The sequence below is a fragment of the Anser anser genome (genome assembly GCF_964211835.1).
Source record: "Anser anser genome assembly, chromosome: 1".
NCBI lineage: Eukaryota > Metazoa > Chordata > Aves > Anseriformes > Anatidae > Anser > Anser anser.
In genome coordinates this window covers 172,617,710-172,642,504 of record NC_139720.1, presented here as the reverse complement: position 1 = coordinate 172,642,504, position 24,795 = coordinate 172,617,710, and the positions used below count along the sequence as shown (strand labels likewise).

The following is a 24,795-nucleotide window of genomic DNA, read 5'->3' as shown; positions in this document are numbered from 1 at the left end:
GGCTATTAAAGCAAAAAGAGAGCTAATTTTCTGTCAGCATGACAAAATCTGGATTGTCAATAGCAATCATTAGAAGGATCTATAATTAAAAATTGATCTGAAAAGGATTATTATTGTTAGTATTTTTATAGGAGATAATGATTAGACTAGTTTGAAGACAGATGAGAAAGAAATATGGCATGAAGTATGCCATATTGATTTAGGAAACCATTAAAGAATACAGAAGCAATTTGAGGGGTGGAATATTTCTCAAACTTTCATGCACTGCATCCCCTTAACTGGAAATATGATTGCCACCAGCTGATCACCAAGGAAATACCACTTCACTCACTTGGTGTTTAAATAACAAAACTACAAGATTAGAATGGTTTGTTGAATCAGAAGGACAATCATAGATAGAATAGTTTGGGTTGGAAGGGACCTTAAAGATCATCTAATTCCATCCTCCCCTGCCATGGGCAGGGACACCTTCCACTAGACCAGGTTGATCAAACTCCCACCCAACCTGGCCTTAAACACCTCCATGGAGGGGGCATCCACAACTTCTTTGGCCAACCTGTTCCAGTGCCTCACCATCCTCAGAGTAAAGAACAGTAAAGAATTTCTTCCTTATATCTAATCTATCCTCTTTTAGTTTAAAGCCATTACCTCTTTTCCTATCATTACACTCCTTGACAAAGAGTCTCTCTCCTTTTTTCCTGTAGGCCGCTTTAGATACTGGAAGGTCTCTAAAAGTTCTCTCTGGAGCATTGTCTTCACCAGGCTGAACAACCCCAACTCCCTCAGCCTGTCTTCGCAGGATAGGTGCTCCAGCCCTTTGATCATCTTTGTGTCCCTTCTCTGGGCTCACTCTGATAGGTCCATGTCCTTCTTAAGTTGGGGGCCCCATTCTACTCTATTCCATGTAGAGTACATAAATGTAAATAGTTCAAATCCCTGCACATAGATCTTTCATGGTACAAGGAATTTGTAGACCGAATCTTTAACTTTAGCTCCACCTGCTCCTCCTCAATAATGTTATTGCTTTTTCCCATGTTCAGATTCTTTGTGTGAGTGAATGTCAAGACAGCAATTTAGAACATACTCCTGACATACTCCATACCAACTGTCTCAAGTCAATGTACGTATCATTCTTCTGACACGCTATCAACAAAACACAGATGACATTGTGCAATATTTCACCATACAAAACAGCTGTAGCATTCAGTGGACTTTGAAGTGTACATGGGATAGTTTCTGTATAAGAAATATATACAGAAGGAACAACATTCAAATGTATTGATTGTACCAAGCTAATACAGTTTGAAGTTGCTATAATATGCTTGTATTCCTTCTTTAATGTATAAAATGTCACATAACATCTTCATATAATTTACTAACTGAATGTATTTAACACATTACCCCCAAATCTGACTTTCTTTGAGTGCATATGTACTTTTGACTGACATACAAGAAGAAAGTCAGGAACTCAGATCTCAGCATTAATCACTCCAGAATTAATATTAACCAGTCAGTTGATTGCTCCAGTTGTCCATTAAGTACATACACCTATAACAGTATTCAAATATTGATATGGCATTATTTGCACAAGAAGAGTTGGTAGGTTAAAATTTGCCTAAAGCACCTCAGATTTTCCAAAAATCTGCAATTATGGGACCCTCTCCAGACTTCAAGATTTGTATCATAACAAGAAAAATATCTTAAGTTATTTTAAGGATTTCTTACATGTGATGCATAAAATTGGTTCTTGTTAGAATGCAATTATAAATACTTGGAAGAACTGTGAAATTATTTGTGTAAAACTGGACTCATGCATTGGAGCTATTAGATTGTTCATGGCTTTGACGAACATTAGAACCCTCATTAAAATATCCTTGACATAATTACATATTAAAAAATAAATAAATAAAAATAATATAAAAATGCAGTTATCACTCTAATGCTTTCTTATTTAATCTTCATGTATAATTTATTCATCATACATTGCCATTGCTAAATCATTTAAGAATAAATTTTCATTGTGAGAGAAGCATCACTGTAGTTAGATAATGTGTTTCCAAGAAAATATATTACTCTAGAGAGAAGAAAATATTTTTAGCTTTCTTATCTTTATTATTTTGCATGATCTCTTTTTATCTCTTCTGTCATCGTTCATCTTTTAAGCTCTCATTCAAAAAAGCTTGTCAATTGCTAAGTGTAAGCATATATTTAGAGTCAATAAGGCTGTAAAACTATTTTTAGAACACAGTTAATTATTTTGCTAAATAGAGATATTTTCACAAGTGAGGGAATCAGAACCCCTCTCTGTGCTTACTCTCCTTCATGTATAAGTCACTCATTATACCTCTGTTTTATCTCTGTAACAGTATAACTATACTGCAACTGTAATGCACATTGACAGACCTGTACTAACTGTTCTCTAGGTAATGTAATAAACAATAAATACAAAGTCACATGACTAACAAAGCTATAATTTATGCCTATGTTTATGTCTGTGAGCATCGATGGAAATGCTTTTGCCTAATTTCAGACAGTCTAAACTTGACAGCTGCTTTGAATTTTGTTCCCCAAATGTTTAATTTATTAACATTCTACCATCACAGAATCACAGAATGGCTGAGGTTGGAAGGGACCTCTGAAGATCATCTAGTCCAACCCCCATGCTGAGCAGGATCACCTAGAACATGCTGCTCAGGATGGCATCCATGTAGGTTTTGAATATCTCCAGAGAAGGAGACTCCACAGCCTCTCTGGGTGACCTGTTCCAGTGCTCTGTCACCCTCACAGTAATGAAGTGCCCCCTCATATTCAGCCAGAACCTCCTGTGCTTCAGTTTAATCATTCTACTAAAGTGTCTTGGTATGCACTGCGTCACTTTCAGCAACAGCTTCAAAGCAGTCTATGTAGTTTTTTTGTCATGTCTGCCAACACCATCCTGATGTTTCAGATATACTAGAACACTTGAAATCAAGCAGAATTCCTATTTTGAGGCAACTGAACTTCATCTTTAAATCCATCAATAATAAACAGAAAAAGTATTTTATTGCCATAGGAAATTTATTCCATCTATCTTTGCTTTCAAATAGGATGAATTACCTTCTGGGGGTTTTCTCACTTTTCATGAGATAAATAGAGTTTAAGGCCACTACTTCATGTCTGGAGACTTAATTTTAGATCACTGAAGTCAGGTGAAATAATTTCTTCTATGTCTTCTATACTAGTTGAATTAACCATCAATCTCTGCTCTGTAACATGATTAAATATTCTATGAAAAATAATGAAAAGTATATGAAATACAGTACATTAAACCTATACTAAGATATATAAAATATTAATATGAAGAACAGTGTGTATAATATTATAAACTTTGATCTGTATTACAAATTAGAAGGTGATTTTGGACTTCAGCCTGCAATGTCTATGTTTAGTTACTCAGTTCATAGGCTTGTAATATGGCACTTGCTTTAAATCTGTTCCTTAGCCTTCTCAAAATGTGGAAATAAAAGTCTGAGAACTACTTTAGAAAGTGAAAAAAAGATAAACCTATGTAGCTCATACATGTGTTCTAAAGACTTTATAGGAAATGCTTCATAAGCTAGAGAAAGGGGAATAGAACAGCAGAATGATATGATTACATTTTGCTTAAATTTACAAAATTTTTATTTACTTTGTGATACCTATAATTTAACATTATGTTTTTGCAGTTGTGTTTCATTACTTAGTAGGTGATCATGGCCTACAAGTCTAGGTGAATACATGGTATTTGAACTATATCTGAAAGATACCTGATGGTGATCAAGAGCAGGAAAAAGAAATAAGTGAGGTGTTGGTACTTTACAACAGAATGCTAAAGTTTCTAATTTTAAAGTTTTGTTAATATTCCTTTAGAACTCTACAGTTTCATGACTTTCAAATTGTTCATTTCTTACCAAATGTTCTAAAAAAGAAACACATCAGAAAATTTGTTGCAGGTAATATTTAGTAAGATAAACTTAATCTAGTATTTCTACACTGTAGTGCAGTTTTGGGCACCATGGTACAAAAAGGATGTGAAACTATTGAAGACTGTCCAGCGAACGGCTACAAAAATGGTGAAGGGCCTAGAGGGGAAGACATATGAGGAGCGGCTGAGGTCACTGGGCCTGTTCAGCCTGGAGAAGAGGAGGCTGAGGGGAGACCTCATCGCAGTCTACAGCTTCCTTATGAGGGGGAGTGGAGGGACAGGTGCCAATCTCTTCTCTCTGGCGACCAGCAATAGGACCTGAGAGAATGGGGTTAAGCTGAGACAGGGGAGGTTCAGGTTGGATATCAGGAAAAGGTTCTTCACCGAGAGGGTGGTTACGCACTGGAACAGGCTCCCCAGGGATGTAGTCATGGCAGTCACCCAGCCTGTCAGAGTTTAAGAAGCATTTGGACTCAGTCATATGGTCTGAATTTTTGGGTAGACCTATGTGGAGCCAGGAGTTGGACTTAATGATCGTTGTGGGTCCCTTCCAGCTCGGGATATTCTATGATTCTATGATTTATTCCTAATTCTGTTTTAAAAAGTAGTCTCAGGCAGGAAGATGCTCCAAAGGTCTGATTTAGCTGAGTATGTGCTAAACAAAAATTCTGATAGTGGGCCAACTCCTGGGAGCCTTTTAAGCTCTGCTTCTTTCCTAGCCCTGGTAGTTCTGTCTAAGTCCTGTAAAGCTCATGAACTCCTCACTCCATAGTGAAGATAAGAGAAAAAAATGCATTTGCCATTTCTGCAACATGCTGTTTAGGGGATATGCTGTTCTGAAATACATTAGGATAATGTAGCAAATGCAAATTACCACTGATTTTACAGCCTCTCAAATCTCACAGATGCCTTGTCCAATTACCCTCAAACTTTCTAGGGGGAAAAAATCATCTTCTTTCAGAACACCACACAAGAGAAATTTCTAATAGAACAGTCTGATGTTAAAATTAGGTAGAAGGATCTAATTGAGCTTATAATGGAAGGTACTTACAACCTTAGCCATAGAAAGGAGCCACAGCTCCAAAATATAGACCATTTCAGAAAATCAGAAAGCTTTAGACAGACTGTTTATTTGCCTGACAGAGTATTCAGAAATGGGGGCAAGAATAGTATCCAAGACAGGTCTGTGTTTATCACTGTGTGGATATTGCCATTTATTGTTTGTAGGAAAACAAACAAACAAACAAAAACCACACTTTTGCTGACTAAACATGATCTGCATTTATGGTAAAAAACTATGAAAGCAAGTACTTTAAAGACTGCATTTAATTAAAGCTAGATGAGTTATTCTGTTTCTGTAAATATATAACACATGATTAAAAAAATAATAATAATAAGTAAATGATATTAATCTGTCCTTAGCTTACCTATTAAAACCACTGTTTTTCAGCTTTCAGCTAAGGCACCACAAGGGTTTGCCATCTCCATATTTATGCACACACATTTTTGTAACACATCTGAACATCTTGGACAAAAATTTTGCCCATAAATAGGCAAATAAATAGATTTCCTTCTACACTTTCATGCTTGAAGGGAGACCATCTTTATGCAAGTAATCTGGCCTGCATTCATTTCACTTAACTTGAGGCAGCTAAACTAAGTGGCTAAAATAGGACCTGAGCTGCCATAGGTGTTTCAGATCCCCATTGATTTGGTTAAGAGATGAGGGGAACAACGCTCAGTTAGGTATCTAACACTAGCTGGGATAAATGCAATGGATTTAGTTCTCCCAAATCAGGTAAGACGTGAATAAGAAGAAAGCACAGAGTTGACTCCACTCCTTAATGCAGTGTCAAAGACATCTCTGTCTTGCAAAGGGATTATTGTTTGGTGCTGGGTTCAGCCAACATGAATTTATTATCCCATTGAATAAATTGTGGGGTATAGGTATGTGTCTCAGAGCATCTCTTTCTCACAAGATCTATAAAGTTCCTGACCAGTGTATACACTGCTCCTTTCTAAACTGAATCTTTAATGTAATTTTGGTACAATTTTCTGATTTTGTGTTTGTTTTGTTTTCTCCTCTCCTCCATGTTTTTTTTAGATAGATTCAGCTGAGGAAAGATGCATCCTGTGGAAGTTTAGGAACTTTTGGAATGTATGTAGTGTGTTTTGCTGTTTAAATATCTGTGCAGGGGTGACTGTGATGGACTCTCTTGCAGCTGAACAGATCTAGTGGGTTGAACAGATCTAGTGGATTGATCTAGTGCTGCTTGTGAACAAATGAGTAATATGAGGCTTTCAGTTAGCTATTGACTCAGTTTTATTTATGCACTATTCTGTTCCTGTAATAGATTTTATACTTGGCTTTTATTAATTTTGTGTTGTATGTATCAGTATTTTATTTTTTAAGCTAAAGTCCAGAAATATAGTAAACATGAGTTTTCATTTATATTATATGGATAGAAATTTTGTAGTCTCTTCTGCTGGAAGTATGGCATTTATTTTTGTTATGCTGATTACATTGTACATCTATCCATGTCACAGCACTCTCAGCATTGCTCTGTTCTCAATTTTTTGGTTCTGCTCTTAGGTTTTAGTTTTGCTGACTTCCATTTCTGAACTGACCAGACTAATTTGTCTCTAGATATGGCACTACGGAAAAAAAAAAAGAAAAAAAAAAAAAAAAGATGGTCACAGCTAGCTGATTTTTTTGGAGGAAGATTGAGACACTAATTCAAATCTAGAAGGCAACAATAATGCTTTGAAATAGAACTGTATTAACTAAACAACAGTACACACATTGCTAATGCCTTTTCCATTTAGAATGTAATATAAAAGAGTTAAAATTAAGGCCATTCTGTGCACTGTTCAATAGAGCTTTATGTATTGCTTGCATAGACATATAATAATATGTGTAGAGACATTTTATGGCTTCTTTATTTCTCCCTGGCACTCTCATATATTTTATTTTAGGTACATTCTACACTGTATAGACACCTTTGGCAAGCAGGCACCTTAAAGGCAAGTGGTGCCTTTAAGAACGACAGGCCTTGGCTATGTGAAAACAATATTTTTTTCCTGAGGCTTATAATTTAGGACCACTAAATATTGTTATGAGTTGCAAAATCTAGAATTCTTGACCATTTCTATCATGACTATGGTAATTTTAATGCAAAATAATTATTACTGTATAATCTGTATGATACGTAACTATATAATATGTTTACATGTAGTATAGGAAGTATTCACATTCAGGAAGGCAGAGAACTGTGGGTTACCTACAAGCATCCTGTATATGAAAGGACATAAGGATGGACTTTGTCCACATAGACGTGTAGCATGCACCATCCACCTTCTCTCTCCCTCACCAATAAACTTACCTAGAATGATTCGTAGAATAGCTCAAAAGCCTATTCAGATAATGTACCTACAACCTGACACACTTATGTAAGACTGTCAGCAATTTATCTGCCATGGTAATTAGTTTGCTGTATTAGTCAGAAATATGGCTTCTAGTGTCTTCAGCATAGCTCAATGTCTATTTAACTCTTCCACCGTCAGCTATTTTTATGGTCTGATCCCTGAAGTTAACAAAAATACTAGTCTTAAAGACCTTTCTTAAAACAGGTGCCTATTCCTCTCTATCAACCAGACACCTGGTTATAATAACAATAATAATAGAATATTCAAGTTAGTCCCACTCTCACTGGCTTAAAATTTGAGACCTATATGATGATGCAGTGGTTCTTGATATGTTTAAAAACATACACAAAAAGACAAAATATTCTTAATAGCAAATGAGATATGATAATACTTTTTTCTTCTTCAGCTGTTTTTAAACAATCTTATAACTTACTTCTAAACATTTTTTTTGTTACCACTGCTAAAACATGTGGTGTATATCTAGTTCCAGACAAAGATGGTAACTAAGCAGCACCTGTGAACCACCATACTACAAACTGCAGACCTACCAGCAATACAACTGGAAGGAACCCATCCAGGAATTTGAACTCTGAATACATACTGTGTGTGTGTAGTCTGCCACCTGTTCTCTGTGTGAGCATATATTTATACACACACACATATCAGTCCAAGAACATATGGACTTAGGGTGTAGGTAAATTATCTGAATAGGCTTTTGAGCTATTCTCTGAGTTGAAGCACTAATAATATTTCTAACTTTAATAATGAGGACAAATTCAATCTCAGAAATTTTATTGACATTAGAAAAAAAAAAAAGAGGAAGTGTTTCTGATTCTTCCTTCTACTCAACTTATTTCACTGAATAAGCTTTGCAATATCCTAAAGACGACTGTTCAGGTTCCAAAATTTAGAACTCTGTTAGCACTGCAATTCTTTAATGATTTATACTCTATGCATTCAGTCCCAGACAGGAGAAAGAAAACAGCTTTTAGAAAGTCTTGGATGTGTTACCACAATAATTGTATCAGCAAGGACTTTGGAGCACAGACAAAATACATGAAACAGAGGAACATTCACTATTCACTTAAGAAACAAAGGAAAAGATCAATGTTTGCTCAATGAGGAAGGTCAAAATAGGCAGAACCTAGAGGGAATTCACTGTCAGGACTAGGTTGCAGAAAATGGAAATTGGTTTTTAAATGTGCTAGTTGGTATCTCTGAAAAATCTAGATTATTTTTCAGATTCATTTTATAGAATGCTTGTAGTTAATAAACAGATGGCTACAGCTAGAGAGTACACATCAAGGGACGAAAGAGTGGAGATCTGACCTTGTGTTCTGAGGCAGGAATGGGAGGAAAAAGAAAGAAAGAAAGAAAAATAAAGGAAAGAGAGAGAGAGGGAGGGAGAGAGAGAGAGAGAAAGAGAGAGAGAAAGAAAGAAGCAGTATACATTCATGCGAAGTACCTAGATGTAAACCTGCAAAGTCAACTTCATTTACTGGACTTTGGAGAAGCAGAAGGTAGTCCAAAGTAGTTACCTGGTAACTAAATGCAGAACTTAATATCAAACAAACAACCAAAAATCTGAGATTTAATGTAATTTTTACTGTTTTTTAGCATACAGTTCTTCACTTTATCAGTACAGCAAGCTGGCTTGTTACATTTCACAGCTGTGCTGAGATTGACAATAATACTGAGCAAAATGAATGTAGGTTTATATTTGGGAAAGCAGATACTTACATCTCTATAATTAGGCTTCAATAAGGAAAGTAGTTAGTGGTATCTGTTTTCAACAGTACTGTGCCAGGGGTCATGCCTTTCTGAACCAAAAGGGTCAGAAGCAATCACTTCTATTACTTTAAAAATGCTAATTAAAAAGTCTGTCAGCATCTTGCAGTACTGTTTCAGTAATTCTGTCATATTATGAAGACTGTATTCATTAACAGAATATGAAAAAAATACGAATATAAATAATAGCAAGAAAGACTGGCTAAAATCATCCTTATATAATAATACTGTATATTATATTAGTAAAAAGTAATTTATTTTGTAAGATATCTTTCTTCTATATTCTAACAACACAGAGGAAGTTTTGTGGTCCACTCACTGTTTCAGAAAGTTTTGTGTTTCTGTCTGATGATGACATGGAAACATGGCAGTCTAAAAGGTAAAAATGGTAACACTTGGTCATATATAGAAAGGAACAGGATCTTTTTCTCTTAAACAGGAGTAGTTTTCCCACTTAGCAAACCTTTTCCTGGGGAAATTCAGGGAAAATCAGATATGTACCATAACCAAGTAAAAATTTACATAATTAAAGCTTCAGTGTTTGACATCTTTCTAAAGGCACACTGGGAAAAAAAAAAAAAAAAAAGTAGTGCTGCTTTAGGTATTGATGAGGAAAAAAAAGAAAGAAAAAAGCTGATTAGCTGATTTAGGCTATTAAACTCAGAGTGCTCACCATCTGGAAGAGCTATATACTATATAACATCTGTTGACTTAACTCTCCAGAACATCACTAAAATACTTACAATTAAGAAAAGCAGTGACTATGTACAAACATAGTTGACCATTACTGGAAGAAACACCCTATAACAGATGTAATTTTGATATCATGTAGTTCAACAATGCTTCATGTAATATTAATTGTCCTTTGCAACATATTCTAATTTTAAAATTCATTACTGAATTATTCAGCAGTCTATAAAACAAATGCATGGCACTGCAGCACCCAAGTTGCTGTATCCATTATAAAATTATATTTTTATAATCTGTAGGTAATTTGTCCTTTAAATCTCATACAGAATCAACAGATGTTTCCAGGTGCTATGACTCACCCTCAGTGTCCTCACTCCCCTGAAAGGTTTCACTTGTGTTCCCTTATTATCTGTTTCAACATTAAATGCTAAGCTTTTATGGTTAGTTTAATTGGTACTATTGCTCAGAGCTTGATAGGCATGTATTTTAGGAAAACAGAACACAGAAAAAAATGTTTTATTTTTCTTGTAATTACTGCTTGCATTTACAAAGTTAGGAATAACTTATTTGTCCAAGCATACTTGGTGTCTCAGTCACAAAAGGTACAAAGTTTATACTAATGGAAGACTAATTTGGTTTCCTCCTATAGGTGACAATACAAACTTGAATGCTTTTTATACCTTCATCTCCCATGAATGTTACAGAAAATGTTTCTGGAGGAAATTATACGACCTGGATTAAAAGTCTGTGTGACAGCTTTGCTAGTGTTATGGAAGAAGAGCTGATTCTATTCTATTCTATTCTATTCTATTCTATTCTATTCTATTCTATTCTATTCTATTCTATTCTATTCTATTCTATTCTATTCTATTCTATTCTATTCTATTCTATTCTATTCTATTCTATTCTATTCTATTCTATTCTATTCTATTCTATTCTATTCTATTCTATTCTATTCTATTCTATTCATTTTCCCCTTGAGTTAAAACACTTTTATATACCCATGTAAAACTTTCCACTGATATTTTCTAGAATAGAAGCAAGATATCTGCAGCATGGTAGCTATCTAGCTAGAGCAAATTGTGATATACGGCATCTGTGTACCAAGTATGCCACAGCAAACTTTTGACCCACTTGGCAGTCTGCCCTTAGAATAGATATATGCTTAATGCAGGATACATCCTGGATAATGTCAGAGAATCATCATTATGCCTAAATCTGAATAAATCATCCTATCTCCCCTCAGAGTCATTAGAAAGAAATGGGAACCCCCAGGAGTATTTCCTTGATTGTTTGTTTTGTTTTGCTTATGGTTTTTTTTTTTTTTTTTTCTGATTTATCTTATGTGACTGTCATTGGGTAGGATGATTTCACTTCTGGAACTGTTTGCAAATGAACTGAGGATGACTGACACAGATGTAGATTGAAGATGTCCAAGCTAGCGCAAGTATATTCTAATCCTGTTGCAACCTCCTTTCCACACCCCAAAATCAGAATTTTTCAAATATTTAAACTTTTTCCACTAAGTTTATATAGAGCTTGGCATACTTCTGTAATTAAGTCTTTAACTTATAAATGTTTTGAGAAATGTTGCCTTTCTTTTTTAAATCATTATTCTTATGGGAATCCTGTGAACTCTGAGAGTGGCATGGCATCAGTAATAACAATGTCAAAGATATCGAAAACAGGAAGTAGAATGAAATAGAGTTTTTATTTTATTTTATTTTATTTTATTTTATTTTATTTTATTTTATTTTATTTATTTTATTTTATTTTATTTTATTTTTGTCTCTTAGTATATTAGGAGTGAGACAGATTCCTCTAGAAAAGCTAACTTCTCCAAAATGTTACAGGGTGAGAAAAATATAAAATAATAGCTGCATAATCTGCCTCTCATTTCTTTTTCTTGAATAGGCAATATAGGGAAAAATGCTCATCTAGGGAGTTAACTAGGAGTAATCTCAAATGGCAGGAAGAAGGGCACTTCATAGTCACATAATCAACTGAAACAGCATTTAGAAAGAACAGACAGCTGGCCCAGTCCAAACATCAGCAGCCAAGTGGGAGAGTTTGTCATTCTGTAAATGGCAAAATAGCAAACACCTGACCTGGAGATAATAGGTTAATTGCTTTAATATTACATTTTGCAGTGATGTTTGTTTTAATGTTGTGATGGATAAAAAGAGGTCATTTTTTTTCTAAATACATGCCTTCCAGAACTGCAAACGTCTGCCCAGTGGCCTGATGAAAAACATATTTTGGGTGATGAAATGAGTTGCATGCAAATGACAAGCAGGCTTGATGTGCCCTGAAAACATTCAGCTTGTAGTGACCTGTGATCATAAATTACTGGCATGCTGCATCAGATTTTAGACTTGTAATTTCATCAAGATCAACAAGATGCAATCTTGAAAACTGTTTGCATGATGTGAGGATGAATTGATGCCCTTGTCCTTCCAGACTGTTGGATCTGATGCTCAGGAGTCGGACTACTTTGTGTCTCTAAGTAGCAGCATAGGGCCATTGTAAATAATTAAGTAGAAATTTGTTACCCTTTTGTCAAATGTATTTCTGATGTTTCTCTTCCTCAGCCTCCATTAAGAAATCCCTTGATTAAATTTTAAAGTCTTAAACAATTTGAAAGGCTGAGAGCACAGGACACAAACTACAGTCTGAATGTTTTGTGCAGGAAAGTCATATTCTCTTTGGGAGCAAAGAAAATAATGTCACGTATTTAATGCGCAATCCCATGATTCTCTTTCAAGACATGATGTTATAGATTTGATTACCACCTCAGTGGCTGGAACTTGTAGGTCATTTGTTTTCTCAACTATTTGCTTTTAGAGATTTAGAATTTCTCTAAAACATACGAATGTTTCTGTAAAATGTATAGCTGAAAATTTAATCCCATTCGGTTACATCAAGGGGGTACATATAGAATAGTTCATACAAATGTGGAATCTTCAGAATAAAACATTGTCATTCATAATGTAAAAACCACAATTCCACCAATAAACATATTCTGAGTTTTCTGAAATGTATAAAATAGCATAAGAAAGAGACATGATATTTTACATATAAATGGAAGCTGAAAAATGAATTATGCTTACCTTGATTTTTACATGTGGGCACATAATTTCTGACCATTCTTTTTATTATGTGCCCCTTTAAAAATATATACAGTTATAAAACTCATTATTATGTATGTCTTGAAGCAGACATACAATATTTATAGTGGCAAAAGTCATTTACTGTGCATTGAACAAAGAACAAAATCCACACACTAGGAAGAAAAAAAAAACATTGTTAGGGAGGTGCATATATTCCCCTAGTAGAGAGCTTAATTCTAGAGCAGAGGACATATCATTAATGTTGACCTATTAATACTAGCAAAAGTATTGCTGTGCAGGCCTGACTGCTCTCACACAAATAGATCATTAAGTGTTTTATTTTTTACTCTTATTTCCCTAACATTTGTACACTCAATTACAAACAGCCTCCATCCCTTAATGCTATATATCATTTTTCACCTTGCTGCAATGTAGCAGTAAAAAATAAAAATGTCCTAGTAGAGTACAACATTTAAAAAAACACTCCCATGCATGAGTGACAGCTCCTCACTCATCACACCACATTTACACTCCCTAACTAGAATACTGTGAAAAATGACAACTCCCTGTAACAGTTTTATTGACTCCCCCAGAAATATCCGGACACGTATTTAGAAGATTATAGTCATTAATGTATATTGCAGACACTGTACTCCTTAGACTTTATGTTTGAAATATAGATCCACTAATTATTTGCTTTGAAAATGATGACTCCTCCAGTTTTCACATCAGACAAATCTAATTACATTTTACTAATTATATGCTCCCATTTCAAAATTTTACAGTGTCAGGTTAGATGGTTCTCCCAGTTAAACTTTGTAAAACAACCTCTGGAAAGCAAATCTTTTCTGCCTTTCCTGTGCCAACATTTCACTATCTCCCGAGCTTGTTCCATGCAGTCCCTCCAGCTGAGAAATGTGCATATATATATATATATATTTTTTTTTTTTTCCCAAAACAAAGTTACGTAGGTTTCTAAGAAAATCTCAAGAAAACCTACATATTTACCACTAGGTATGTCTATATTTTCTGACTGAATGGGCTGACTCCACAGACAGCATTTTCAATGTCTGTCAGGGAGCAAGTAAGACTCAAATACTGAACTTCAAAAAACATGTTCAGCAACTCTTAGTGGCTGCAGGCTGTATAATGAGTACCACAGAGAACATTATAAACTGCAACCTGAGGAAACCTACAGGCACTACAGACTACATTACAGTGTCCAATGCATGGCAGACATAATAGCAGAGTAACAGAAAAACATCTTGTCAGAGTAGTCATCCAATAGCAGATTCTTTTTCCTTCCCTTCCCTTCCCTTCCCTTCCCTTCCCTTCCCTTCCCTTCCCTTCCCTTCCCTTCTCTTTTCTTGTTCTTCCACTGCAAAATCTGCAAATCATCCGAGTTTCAATTGCCAAAATATATTTCAAAAAATCATTTTAATCAATGTTATGGCATCTGAGGTCCACATTCTATGCCGGACTGCTGATCTTAATTTGGTGAGCTTAGTCGAAGGCAGAGATTATTTTCAACAGAGAAGTGGGCCTGTATTATGTAATATTTCACTAGCTAGCAGCTACAGTAAAAACAAAACAACAACAAAAAAACAATGGAGAGATGTCTCTTGGACAGGTGATGATATAAAAAAAAAAGATTTTTTTTGAGCATTTGGTATGCTCTTTGTTTAGAACTTTTAACTCACTTAACAGTAATTTATATTGTAATGTTGAATGTACAAATAAACATTTCCCAGAAGAAATTTTAAAATAATCTTTTTGCTTCACCTTTGTAAAATTTTAATGTACCGATCTTCAAGCTGCTTTGCAATTTAAGCATCAGAATAGTCTATAAAGTATTCACAAAAATTATAAGCAGATACTGTAACCCTAGTACAGCTCTGTAAATAATAAGACTAAGTTTGCCTGTTTGTGGCCACAGAAGATCTATACTACCGTCACATAACTGGGGTGTGACTGAGCCAAATTACAGATCAAGTAATTGCATTCTGTACTGTGAAGTTCATCTGCTAATTTTAAGTGAATAAAGTATTAGTCTTCCTTTTCTTTCCAGACAGCTGTTTTGCTGAGTGCTTTGAAGTATGTTCCAGGATCCATTTCAGATGTGTCTGCAGCTTGCTTGTTTTGATTTGTTTACATAAGTGTTGTTCTATCATGGCTAATTGTTTCTTATTTAATATTGCTCCTGACTTTGTTCAAGCCATTTCACTTATTTACCTACTTATAAAGGAAAGCCCTTAATATTTGCCATTTATTAGCACACACAATAGTTTTATGAGTTCTGTGTGAACTATTCAAGGATGAGAAACACAGAATCACAGAACTGCTGAGGTTGGAAGGGACTTTAGTAGGTCATCTGCTCTAACCCACCTGCTCAAACAAGGACACCTAGACAATGTTGCTCAGGGCTGTGTACATACAGCTTTTGAAAATCTCCAAAGAGATTTTCAAACTCTACAGCCTCTCTGGTAAACCTGTTCCAGTGCTCAGTCACCCACACAGTAAAGAAGTGTTTCCTGGTGTTCAGATGGAACCTCCTGTGTTTCATTTTGTGCCCATTGCCTCTTGTCCTTGCACTGGTTACCACTGAAAAGAGCCTGTTTCTGTCTACATTGCATCCTGTCTTCATTGCAATCCTTCAAGTATTTATATACACTGCTGAGATCCCACCCCACCTTCTCTACTCTAGGCTGATGAGTCCCAGCCTCTCTTTATAGGAAAGCTGCTCCAATCCCTTAGTCATCTTTGTGGCCCTTCTTTGGACTATCTCCAGTATGTCCATGTCTCTCTTGTACTGGGGGCCCCAGAACTGGACACAATATTCCAGATGTGGCTTTACCAGTGATGGGGAGTGGAAGGATCACCTCTCTTGACCTGCTGGCAACACAAATACAGCCAAGAATACCATTAGCCTTCTTAGCAGCAAGGGCACATTGCTGGCTCATGTTCAACTCTGTGTCCACCAAGACTCCTAGGTCCTTTTCTGCAAAGACGCCTTGGCAGCTTCTCTCATTTGCATATCAAAATGAGACATAAAAGCAACTTGGAAGGAATTGCAAAGCAGTAACAAGAAGCTACATGCCAAAACTCATATATAAGACTAGGATAGACTGGTCTATTGTATATATCCATGTCAGTCTTGAACACACAGAGGAAAAGCCACGATATATACAAACACCTGAGAATTCAGATCATTGTATCTGCAACAGCTTATTACTGAAATTCTTTCTGCATGAAATTTTCTTCTCTGAGTTTTTAGTCCTTCTAGTTTCCTGTGAATTTTCCTCATATATTTTTTTTAACTTGCATTTCTAACTCAATTCTCAATTGAGAACTGTGTCGTCTCATTGGGAAATAACTTTCCCTTTCTACATATTGTTTGGAAATGTTGTTCTTTTGACAAATATAAAGGCAACATTAGGCTGTATATTTTATTTTTAAACCAAAACAACATATGCAGCTGACTCTAATTTTCTATCATTAAAGAAGAATCAAGTAAGTGGAACAAAGAACTCTGTATAGAAATAACAAAATTTCACTTTCACCTAGGCATGTAGTCATATGGACCAGCTGGTATAAATTGACATTGTCTTTAATAGAGCTATACTAGGTGACACCAGCTGAGCATCTGGCAACTATTTAGAGGATAAAATATAAAATCCGTTTGTTGTTTTGATATATGTCTGTGCTTTCAATTAAGGGAGGGTTATTTTAGTTGGAATATCAACCTGCAAATTATTAGTTAACAGATTAAAACTAATCTGAAAAGCAATGGTGATTACATACATATTTTGATTTTAATAAGTCTATGTTTTTACAGAACTGTGAGTAATTATACGCTTGACTGGGTGAAATGGGATGAAATAAATCAATAATTTATTGTGATAATTTACTCATCGATTGAGTGTGCAAGTCATCAGTACTCCTACGCACTGTGCCAAACAGTGAGATGAACTGAGCTCATTAAAAATTGTTATATACAACTTTTACTCTTACAATAGCTTGGCCACATGGCTGACTATAATTGAGATTCTTATAGCCCTTCATTTAGCTCAGCCTTAGTAACAGATTGTCATTTTTGCTATGAAGTCAGAGAACTATTATCCATCCATTTTCTCAGAGATGCACTTCACTGTCCCATTCTCACACTTACTGTAGTCTTTCAAACTCTCTTCTTTTTCTTTGTTAGATTTTAAAGTATTTTAATTGACAAAAAGAGTAACCTACATTCTTTTAATTGACAAGAAAGATGATGAGGGTCTAGGTTTACGTCGCTGTCAGTGTATAATTCCTTTTTTTTTTTTTTTTTTGAATACCCTGTTGTGTTTTACACTTCATTTTGAAGGTAACATTAAGTGCAGCCTAGAGCATTCATTTTAAAGCAGGAGGTTGACACTTAGTGAAGAGACTATAGCTGGGAAGCTTTGATAGAGCAATCAAGGGCCATCAACACTTAATGGCCCTACACCAGTGGATCAATGGGCTTGCTAGCAGCAGGGCCATTGACTTTGAACAACTCTCTGCCCAGAATCTGAAAGGGTGCATGTTCATGTCAGAGCTGGAAAATATGCAGCATAAGCGCAGAGAGCTGAAAGGAGTTACAGGCTGTTTAAAGGGGAAAGTTCTCTGTGCAAACGGGGAAGTTTCTTCTCAGTAGCCAGGTAAGCAGTTTAATAAGGCCAGTCTTTTTTTTTTCTTTCTTTCTTTTTTTTTTTTTTTCCCTTGAAAACACAACCTAAGTCTTGAATCCGTGCTGCAGCTAAAGGAACAGGGATGCTTAGTTCTTGGATAGATTTGTGCTTTATTTTTAAAAAAATAAAACTGTCAGTTTAAGAAATTGCATAGCTAAATCAGTGTTGTTTCCCTTTCTTGTGCATTGTCCCTGAATGTTGCCATCATGAAATTGAACTGCACTGAAATTAAGACAAATTTTTGTAGGCAGCTGGGTCTCCAGGAGGCTGATACACCGATTTTACAGTGTTGGCAGCAACACCATATGGCATTCCATTACATAAAGAGGCTCTAACTTGATTTTATTCTAAAGAAGTTTGTCTTAGAAAGTTTTCTGGAAGCTATGATCAGCCATTAACTGGTATTAGGGACTTGGAAATGTATGATATCCAGTGATTCAATACAAACCTGACACACTGCAAGTAAATAGCCTTGGACAAATCTGTCTATCAATACAAGGATTCTGGTTTTATTTTTGTTTGTTTGCTTTTGTTTTTGTCTTATTTACCTGAAAAATATTATGTATAAAGGGTTGTGCAGAGGTGCATGAATTTTCTTCTGGCTAGCAAAATATAGTGATGTCTCAGTTGCTTAGGTAAGAAATACGTATTAAATGGATTTGAGGGTGAAATTCACTACTTTGTGCAAAATGGCTGAGAAATTGGATTTATGCAGGGAGGTAATGGGTAAAAGGTACACTAGATTCACATACAGAGCAACGTGCTTAAGAAAAAAAGGTGGATAATGGAATGTGGTCGTTAGAATGGGAATATTTCAGGGGGTAGATATATTTTCAACAGTGATATTCAAAAGATATATCACAGAGAAGTGGAGACATTGACATTTTGTTTGTTTTTTTTTTTAAAAAAAAAAAAAGCTTGTATATAATAAAGACAAACTCTACAGCCTGTGGGCACTGGTATCACATCAACAAATCACAAGCTTTTTATTTAATCGTGTGTGATTTAGGGAACAGCATTTATAACACAGACTGCTCCATCACATCAAATCAATTGAAATTAACAGACCAATGTTTCAGCTGTAAACTGTTGCTAACAAAGGACAAGATGATAGAAGTTACTAAGCACCTTTTATAAGCTTTAAATAACTTTTATTTCTATTTACTACAGTGAGAACAGAGGGACATGTTTCACATCTTTCACAAAAACATGGGGTCCTTCTAGGATTTTTTCAGGTCACATGTAATTTCTCCCACTACTGAGTCCAGATTTGCCACAATTGTAAACAAATGTTTAGCAGGCTCTTACGTGCCAGTCTGAATAGATGATGTTAGACATATGATGAAATCAAGCATGTTCTCAAATGGATGGTGATTTTTTTTTTTGTAATATAAGTATTTATGAAAAAAAATTAAAAGAAAACTTATTTTTTTCGTTAAAATTGAGACAAAAATAGCTCAGAAGAAGCAGTTATTAATTCATTTTATAATATTTAATTCTCTAATGTTACCTGAATAATTAAACAATAACAACAAGAAGAAAATAGCCAAATGATGAGTTAATCTCTTTTTCATGAGTTAATCTCTGTTTCGTCGTCTTTTTTTTTTTTTTTCTCCCTCCAGTGAAAATCCAGAGGGACAAGCAGTTTGTTGGGTCAGCTTTAACAAATGGATGTGCAGTTCCTGTTACCAGGGCTACAAATTATGGCCATCTTTTCTCAAAATCATAGAAACAAGACTACAACAAACATAAATTACCTATAATTTTCTTATTCCAATAATTCAAATTCATATTTCCATTGCTGGGGATGGGGAAAGGAAAGTATGATTCATATTGCATTGAAAACCTAATAAGGTCTAAGATTACCTCTACTTTGAATGAAAGGTACCTGTTACTGTAAATGTGGAAAGTTAGATTAGAAGATGTATTTAAGGTCTTTGCACCTATTTGGCAGGAAATGTGTCACTCTTCATAATTTTACAGTCTTTGCAAATTTCCTAGTTCGTTATTAGTGCATTAAAAACAATCTATTTTTCAATCAAGTCTAAGCATTGTGGGTCTCAGAAAAAAAAAAAAGTGTGAGCAAAATCTAAATAATTCTTCTACAGCTCTACACTGACTTCCTGGCAGTGAGCTAAAAATTACTTTAAACATGAACCAAATTAAGTTCTCCTCCTTTGAAGGCCTGTATTCATTCCATGGTGCTCCAAGAGCCAGACCTTTCTGTCCTGTTGTACCTTAGAATCATAGAATCATCTAGGTTGTAAAAGACCTTCAGGATCATCAAGGCCAACGATCAACCAGACCTCAGTCCCATCACTAAACCATGTCCTGCAGTGCCATGTCTATATGTCTCTTAAATACCTCCAGGGATGGGGACTCTACTACTTTGAAGAAGAGGTAAACAATGTATAAAAGGTACTTTCTGCAGCAATTACACAACTGTGATGCAACTTAGTGCCAATACTAAAAGAAACTGGGAATCTATCTGGAAAATAGAAATCCGCATTCTTCAGAGCTTCACTATAGTCACTAAAAGTTATTCACTGCCATGCTGCATCCCTCTGTGCTTCAAAGCATGAGTCATTGGCTATTTCCCCTTATAATGAGTCAATGAAGGTCTATAGAATTTGTACATTTTTCTTTTTAAATAGCTTGAATACAGAAGATGTACTGAGGCTAGGATTCATCTGATGCGATAGTGTTTATCTTTACAATCTAGACATCTACATCTGGAAGTGCTGGTGGACTATAGGATGAGAAAATTTACAGTTTGAATCCTTAGGCAGAAATCATATCACCTGTAGTCATATGAATCACCACCTGTAGTCATCTGAATCACAGCCAACATTTTTCTTTTTCTTTCTGTTGACTGTGAGGGGAGTCTGGAGTGACCAACTGAAAGCAAGTATTTAAGTTGTAAGTGATGGATGGAATCAATTAGGAAGACATCACAGTATGTAGCTGATACTCAATCAGTGGAAATATCCTGGTCTTTCATCAGGCCCAGAATTAAAACACTACCTTTCATTATCCTGTATAATAATTTTCAGAATCAGTCTGGCTCAAGTATTTTAAATGGTACAGGGTTTATTTTAAATGCAGTATATGAATATAAAATATTTCATAAAGGTATATCACTAACAACAAAGGAGCAAAACCAATAAGTTCAGAGTAGAGTATACATAAAAGTAAATTTTTATACACTAAGTAAAAGTATTTGCTGGTATATACATTAATAAATACTAAAAATAATAAATAATAAAATAATAAGATAGAAATCAAATTATTTGAAATACACAGTTTTGATGTCTCAGAGTGAATGTTTTTTAACTCTTATTTTTCACTGGTAATTTCAATGTTTTATATTTCTATTTAAGTTTAGAATTGTCTCTTTAATCTTCAGTGAAATACTAGAATATGCCAAGAATCAATCAATCAAATAAATGAACCAACTTTTAAATATCCTAAATAGCACTTTTCTATTAGTATTCTACTGTTTCTTTATCAAACAGATCAAATTACTTATTTAAAATGAATTTGAATAAAATTATTTTTACTCTGTTAAAATAAATAACAACATTAATCAAATAATAAATGTGAAAAATTGTGATTTATTTTCGAGAATGAAACTGTTTAGGGCACTAAGCACTGAACAGTATTGAGTATACTAAACAAGAAGAGATGTATTTCAGTGGTCATTAATTTTTTTGTGTGTGTTATGGTGCTTAATATGATATTATGAATAGTATATCCCTTCCACATGCTCACAGCAAGCAAGACTAAGAAAGTATTTGCAACTGCATGTCCTCAGCCTGTTTTGAAATTTATTAAATGTATATTAATACATGCAAAAATGTCCTAACTACTTTTCCAGTAAGACAGGGTGTATAGGAATAGTAAATACAGCAATTTCATTCCACAAATAAGTTCCCACAATTTTTTCTTTGCCAAACAATGTCTTTTAATTAAAGGATTTTCCATGATAAGTAAATTAAAAATAAAAGGTGTCATGAGATCAATCCTTTCAGCTCCTGAATGCTGATGAAAAGAAATGCAATAAGCTAAAGTGTAAGAACCCTGTTTTGCAAGGTTCACTATAATCAATGAAAAGCTTTCTCATTGATTTCCATACAGCCCAGATTTTTCCTGACACCATTTGCTGAGTACCTGTGCTAATAGGCTTTTACATAGCAGGGGGGATGTGTACTGTCATCAAGAGAATAAGCAAATCTGCAATTGTGTCACCAAAGAGAGCATAGGTGAGTGGCAAGTAGCCTGGAGTACAGTTAAAGCAGCACAAGGCCCAGACACAGACGCTTTATGTGTGTTTATGAATGCAATAAGATGCAATGAAGTCATGTTTAGATTTTCATTTTCTCCCACTGACAACCACCATTTAACAATGCTTGCTGTATATGTTTAATCCTGTGGGCAGGAGCAGTCATGAGGTATTGCTGCACTGTGACAAGTGTGTTGACAATCTATCAAACAGCTTCTCAATGCTGCATACCTTGCATTGGTTACAGCTTTACAGGAGACAGTCAGTGTCTCTGTTTGTGTACATTTTTTTTGTATCATGTACTATAAAGCATCATCTTGACCAGCCTTGCTCATGGCTTTGTTATTCCCTCATAACCCTGAGGTGTACAAGGTAGAACCCTTTAAATTCTTTTGTTTTCCTAGTTTGCAGCACTCACCTGAATGACTTGCGGAAAATGGACTCCACAATCAGTAAGATTGTAAAGTAGGTATGTTTATTCAGCGCTGGGCAGCACGGGGGGTAGTCCCGCCAAAGTCGTGCGCACCTGACGCAGCAACTTGCCTTGGTTATATGCAGTAAAGAGTTACATATGCATGAAGTTTCACAATACACCTATACATATTCATAACCTGTCCCCGCTTCGTATTAAAATTAGTTCCAAGGAGTCATTTCCATAAACTCCTCCCATCTGCGCTTGCGCAGTGTATTCTGGTGGTGGTCGTCGGGGGTCGTGGGCATGAAGATTGATGACTCTTCTTCATCACCGCTAGTTGACCTCTTGTCTCTGCGCAGACTTAGTTGCTTCTTGGATCTTGTCCATCCACAGGACCAGTTTCTACCAGTTTCTTAAGATAGGCTCACACCCTTATTAAGAGACTGACCTTGGTAAAGGGGCCCAAGGCTTCTTGCTTTAATTAATTTGCACAAGCACCATAGTTAGTCCTAGTTTCATGCAGTCAGCACTCTATCTCTACTTGATAAGATTCCCCTAACTCCCTCTCTCAGTCCCCCCTTTTCTAAAAAGTTAGTAAATTCTCTAAAAGTTAGTAAATTATTATATTCTCCTAACTCCCTCTCTCATGAAGAATGAATGTAAGCATAACTAGCTCCAGTTTCAACTGTGCATATCCTCCATTTCAAACTACTACAGCTATTATCTGTTTTGTTTAATGCAGTTTATTTTCTCTTCTGTGGGAAATAAAAAGTTTTCTATACTGGGATAAAGGAGAAGACACTATTAATTACTCATATTCATTTTCCATAAACTTTGGTTTGCCCACGGCAAAGGCCAACAAAAGAAATAGGTACTTATTTTTAACTTGTATTAGCCATTAGCCATGGACAACCTTTAAAAGTCCTGCTTAAGGTAGGAACAAACCTTTTAGACTGTCTTATGGGGAGATATTGTGGGAATAAAAATGTTGTTTTTGCAGAGTTACATTGTTTAAAGGTGAGGAATGGGGTATTGAGATATGCTTGCAGTGATAAGAAAATTTAGCAGGCGACCTTGTAAAATGCAGACAACCAGACTCCTTAGGACAATTAGGTGAAAATCACGGTGTTAAGTCAAGTCAGGTAAGTGAAGAAACATCACCACTTCAAACAGTAAAAAAAGTCAAAAGAAATTTGAAATTTAACAGGCTGGCAACTGAAGGCCATGCATTGTCTGTGAAGCATCAGATAGATTGTGAACCTGGATTACCCACTCAGGGGGGAAACAGGGGAGGGTCCTGTCATTAAAAAGTATATAAACTGTGTTTTGGAACCAGTAGGTGCGCTCCTGCTTGTGGGACGCCTGCCATTGCAATCGCGAATAAATTACTACTTCACTGAGATCCTCGCCTGAGCCTAAGTTATTGGCTACGGAGTGTTTCTCACAATATGAAACTTGAGTTACAAATAAAACTTCATTTATTTCACCAAAGCCTTCCGATTCAAAGTTTGCTTACAGTTAGAAATGCACCTATACAAATATTTAACTTTAAAGGTAGACTTTGGGTATTTTTGAAGTTCTGGCAGGTTTACATTCCTAATTTCATCTCTTTGATGATACAGAGATCACTGAGTTGTGACTCTTTTTTCTCTGGATTCATCTTCACAGCTATATTATGCTGATTGAATTCTGGTGGAGAGTCTGATGCAATGTGGGGCATGACTTAAAGTTCTGTAAAAGTCTAGATGGAGCTGATCAAGGCTATTTCAGTAAACTAGTAACTACCCTGCTGGTAGGGAGCTTTGGCAGAGAATGACAACTCTGTGCCACTGTTGTGGTTTAACCCAGCCGGCAGCTAAACACCACACAGCCGTTCGCTCTCCCTCCCCCCCTCCCTCTCTGGGATGGGGGAGAGAAACGGGAAAGTGAAGCCGGTGAGTTGAGATAAAGACAGTTTATTAAGACAGGAATATAATAATAGCAATAATAATAATAATAGTGATAATGATAATAGTATTACTAATAATAATGTGTAAGAAAACAAGTGATGCACAATGCAATTGCTCACCACCCGCTGACCGATGCCCAGCCTATCCCCGAGCAGCCGGCACCCCACCCCGGCCAGCCACCCCTATATATTGTTTAGCATGATGTCAGATGGTATGGAATACCCCTTTGGCCAGTTTGGGTCAGCTGTCCTGGGTCTGTCCCCTCCCAGCTCCTGCTGCACCCCCAGCCTGCCCTCTGGCAGGACAGAGCGAGAAGCTGAAAAGTCCTTGGCTTGGTGTAAGCACTGCTCTGCAACAATTAAAACATCAGCATGTTATCAGCGCTCTTCTCATCCTAATCCAAAACATAGCACCCTACCAGCTACTAGGAGGAAAATTAACTCTGTCCTAACTGGAACCAGGACAGCCACACATTAAAAATGTGAA

General features: G+C 35.7%; 1 long non-coding RNA gene across 1 annotated transcript in view; it reads right to left on the bottom strand.

Annotated features, from left to right (window-relative positions):
• LOC310891516 overlaps positions 1–24,455 on the bottom strand; it is a 56,404-nt gene extending 31,949 nt beyond the window's left edge. Inside the window, exons 1-2 of the long non-coding RNA XR_014577613.1 lie at positions 22,364–24,455; positions 9,477–9,529 (exon numbers count right to left, since the gene is read on the bottom strand). This is a non-coding gene — a long non-coding RNA (uncharacterized lncRNA). The remainder of the gene's footprint in view (positions 1–9,476; positions 9,530–22,363) is intronic.
• Positions 24,456–24,795: the final 340 nt, after the last annotated feature.